Below are 5,000 nucleotides of genomic sequence, written 5' to 3'. Positions count from 1 at the left end.
TATCTGATAAACTACTGAACTTGACTACGTTACCAGCAACTTCTCGGTTGATCAAGAATCCTACTCCATTAGATCTTTCTTTGTCCTTACCTCTATAGTAGAACAGGTGGTAACCATCTTGTAGTTGTATCAGCTTTTCTTTCACTCTTCGGACTTCGCTCAGTCCTACGATGTCCCACTTGATGTTGTCTAGTTCTTCCATTAGACTCTCCAGCCTGTGGTCTTCTGAGAGAGTTCTTACGTTGTAAGTATAGATCTTCATTTTCTTCATGCTGTTTAATGTCCAAGACTTGGATCTGCTTGGACAGTGCTTACTCACATTTGGTCGCACACTGCCCGTAAGCACATGAGGCAATGCTTTTTTGGCAGTAATCTCACCTCCCAGCCAACTAGTTTCTGGTGAGATATTTCTCTGGTGTTACCTTATTCATTCTATTCCGTGAAACCCTATATATCTATAGGGTGCTCAGTGGTCAACGCCGTCATTATGATGGTACCCCATATAATTCTGAGAGGCTCTTTACCTTTATGTTTGAAACGTAAATTTTACAATCAATGCATTCTGCCAACAATAATCTACGGGTGTGAGACTTAGAAACTGACAAAGGCAATGGAAACAAAGCTAAGGGCTGCACAGAGGAGAATGGAGAGATGAATGATTGGAATAACGCTGAGAAACCGAAAGAGAGCAAGCTGGGTGAGAGAGCAGACTAGAGTAAAAGATATTGTGGAGGCGGTGAAGGAGAGGAAGTGGAATTGGGCAGGTTAGTGCGAACGACTGATGAGCGATGGAGCAAGTGTGTTACTGAGTGGACGCCGCGAGATAGGAAGTATGGAAGAGGGAGACCAGACAGAAGGTGGAAAGACGAGATCGAGAAGTTTGCAGGAGTGACGTGGCAGAGGTTAGTGCGGTCGTGTGAATCATGGAATGCTATGAAGGAAGCCTTTGTTCAGTAGTGGACTCAGGGTGGCTGATTTGATTAAAGAGAGGTTTGAGCTCATATATGGCAAGTCTATGGGTAATGATGTAATCTTGTACGCACACACTCAACTCTCTGCCCACGCGAGTTGGAGTAGCGACTCGCAGTGCAGCCATACTGAAATTATTTCAGCCCTGGTCGGGATTCGAACCCGGAGCATCGTAATGGCGGCTGGGAACTCTAACAATGTGTGTGTGTGTTTGTGTGTGTGTGTGTGTGTGTGTGTGTGTGTGTGTGTGTGTGTGTGTGTGTGTGTGTGTGTGTGTGTGTGTGTGTGTGTGTGTGTGTGTGTGTGTGTGTGTGTGTGTGTGTGTGTGTGTGTGTGTGTGTGTGTGTGTGTGCACGCGCATATATACGTGCGTACGTGAGTGTATATGTGTGCGTTTTTATGTAAATAGTATACATGTGGAGAAAACATTTCAAGATTTTCCCAGACTGCCAATAGCATCATTCTTGCTGCCAATACCCGACCTTTCAGCGTAACCACGAATGCTTGTACTCCTTCACACATCCATCCCAACTTATGCTTAGAATCACAGACCTCAAAGAATATTCGTGTAAGATTTGTATACAGCTCGACCAAAAGCACGAGTAAGTATACCAATTCCTTTGATAAAGTGATTATCTTTATCTTATTTTATTTCATAATAAGTTTCCGCTCTTCCTAAGATCCAGGCCACATTTTTTTTATCCTCAACGTCCACACAATCCCCGTCTATTTACGTAAATCCCATTTATATTCTCCAATGAGTTACATTTCCTAAGGCTACATTCTTACAATATTTCACACCCTTATAGAACCACATACGCACCTAGCCAGCTTCGAAATATTTATGTATACAATCTATATAAAAATGAATCTGTTGATGTGTAGTTTCTAATATTCAAGAAATATGAAATGTGCATCATACGACGTGCAACACGCAGCATTCTCCAAAGTGGCTGCACCTATCCAGTTAAAAGTTCGTCTACATACAGGGTTTTCTACCAACAATTTGCTGCTGAAAATTACAGTTTCTACAGGCTCCATTTAGCATGAGACAACTGTCACTCCTTGAACGGCTAAAACTATTCAATTGTAAATTTATTCATATTTGCAACATTTAAAGACATGCTGCGGTACATTACACTTTACAACATGTAACGTAGAGCATTCAACACGCATTTTCCTCTCAGAATAATGCACCTAGTTAATAACCTCAGTGTCGTTTACCGCATTCCATGCAGCGGCTGTCCTTCATCATACTTCGGCGAATCAGGTCGAGTCGTTATTCCAACTCTCGTGGGCGGGGAGTTGGGGTGTGTACGTGTAAGGTCACAGCATTACCTATAGATCGGTCATACGAGCTCTGAGCTCTCTTCCGGAAGGGAAATAGCTGTCGATCACGAGTCCAACACGTGGTCCAAAGACCATGGTGAATCACACACACACACACACACACACACACACACACACACACACACACACACACACACACACATACACACTTAGAAACAAGTACACACAGACACACAAACACAGACAGATTCATAAACACACACGTACACCCCCCCCACACACACAAACACACACACACACAGACACACACACACAAACACACACACACACACACACACACACACACATAGACAGATTTATAAACACGCACGTAAGCACACACACACACGCACACACACACACACACACACACACACACACACACACACACACACACACACACACACACACACACACACACACAATTAGAAACAAGTACACACACGTACACACACACACACACACACACACACACACACAAGCACATGCACATGTATATACATTTATACAAATATATGTATATACGGATGTTTGTGTATATGTATGTTTAAGTAGGTTGAAAAAAGTCATGGATCTTGTTCCGTGTTTATTCCAGACCGGTTTTGTTCAATTATAAGCTCGGAACTAGACCCATGTTTTTATATTTTTGCACCTTGTTCAACTTTTCACAATGTGTAAACATACATGATTGTGTATATGTTTAAGAGCACGTATATATAACCATATATAATGTAGTATTTGTAGTATTCGTTAAATAGGTACGTGGCATGAAAGGAACACGACACACCATTGACGTGACATTCCTTTCCCAGGTAGAAACTTGGGCAATGTAACTTGTGCCCATTCAACTCATGATATCCCTTTGGACTGTCCTAGGACTAGAACTGAAACAGCGTTGTTTGATAAACCTTTTACATACAACTTGGTGTTAATATATTTTTTTTCTTCGATATGGATCCCAGCCTTCAGGTCTTCAAGCATATGTATGCATGTGTGTACGTGAATATACTTGCAAAGTCATATATATATATATATATGTATGTATATATATATATATATATATTTATGTATATATATATATATATACATTTTTAAGATTATTTCAGACAAATGAGAGAGAATGTGGGTGGGGAAGGGCAAACGAAGATGTGTTAGGAATAGAGTTTATTACCCTAACGTTGCGACCAACTTGGTCTTCTTCAGAGGACTGGTCGCAACGTTAGGGTAATAAACTCTATTCCTAACACATCTTCGTTTGCCCTTCCCCACCCACATTCTCTCTCATATATATACATATATATATATACATATATATATATATATACACATATACCAAGGCTTTTTCCCCCTTACAAGGGAGGTATCCAAAAAGGAAAAGGCATAAAATCATTCCCACCCATTCCATCCCTAAAATCACTCCACACCCCCTACACCCTCCCTCCCATCTTAGCACCTCCTGGATAACGGGTCATCCCTGCACCTTGTCCGCTGCCCTGGGTCAGAAGCAGTGTCGCAAGACACAGCACATCCACAGCAAGGCCGCTTCATTAAATCGGCGACCCCCCCTCTCCGTCCCACCATTGCATAAAAGTAGAAGACGGGGAGAAATCCCTTTGGGCTGCGTCAAATTTTGCTCACACATACTATCTCACCCCCCATCGCCACGCCCATTCCGCCTCATGCATCACAACATAATCCATATACAACCATTCTTCATTCACCCCTGTCTTCTGTCCTCTCCCGTCCTTCCTCAACAGACATTCCCCTCTTCCCCAAAGCCCCCTTCACCCCATCCATCCACCTCATCCTAGGACCTCCCCTCATGTTCACTCCCTCCACATCTACCTTCCATACCTCTTTTACTAGTCTTTCTTCACTCATTTTTTCCATGTGTCCAAACCATCCTAATATTCTTTCATCAACCCTATCTCCCAACTCCCTTTCCACCCCCGTTTTCCTCCTCACCTCCTCATTTCTCACTCTATCTAGCCTAGTAACCCCCATCATACTTCTCAGACACCTTATCTCAAACACATTCAAACTCCTTCTCTCTTCTTCTCTTATGTTCCATGGTCCTTCCCCGTACAGTGCTGTTGGCACAATCACTCCTTCATACAGTCTCCTCTTAGCATTCACTCCCAAATGTCTATTCCTCATTACAATCTTCAATTCACCAAGGCATTTACTTGCTTCTCTCAATCTACATTCTACCTCCACCTTCATTCCACCTTTTCCTCCCACATTTGCAGCCAAGTATCTAAAAATATCCACTTCCTCCAGTCGCTCTCCCTTTATGCTCACTTCCAGTCTGATGCCACTTTCACCCCTTGTACATCTCATCACCTTACTTTTACCCACATTTATCTTTAGCTTTCTTCTATCACATACTCTCCCAAACTCTGTCACCAACTTCCTCAATCCCACCTCCGATCCTGCCACAAGCGCAGTGTCGTCCGCAAACAACAGCTGGCTCACCTCCCAGTTTTCTCCATTTTCTTTAACCATCTCCAATCCCTGACCCACTACCCTTGCATTTACCTCACGCACTACCCCATCTATGTATAAGTTGAACAGCCAGGGCGACATAACACATCTCTGACGAAGTCCCACCTTTACCTCGAACCACTCACTCTCTCCATTTCTAATCCTGACAAAAGTTCTACTACTCTCATAAAAACTCTTGACAGCTCCTAGAAGCCTCC

Source organism: Oratosquilla oratoria, chromosome 3, assembly GCF_046742065.1.
Source record: "Oratosquilla oratoria isolate Oo_2021 chromosome 3, ASM4674206v1, whole genome shotgun sequence".
Classification (NCBI taxonomy): domain Eukaryota; kingdom Metazoa; phylum Arthropoda; class Malacostraca; order Stomatopoda; family Squillidae; genus Oratosquilla; species Oratosquilla oratoria.
Note: the sequence above shows the minus strand (reverse complement) of the source record.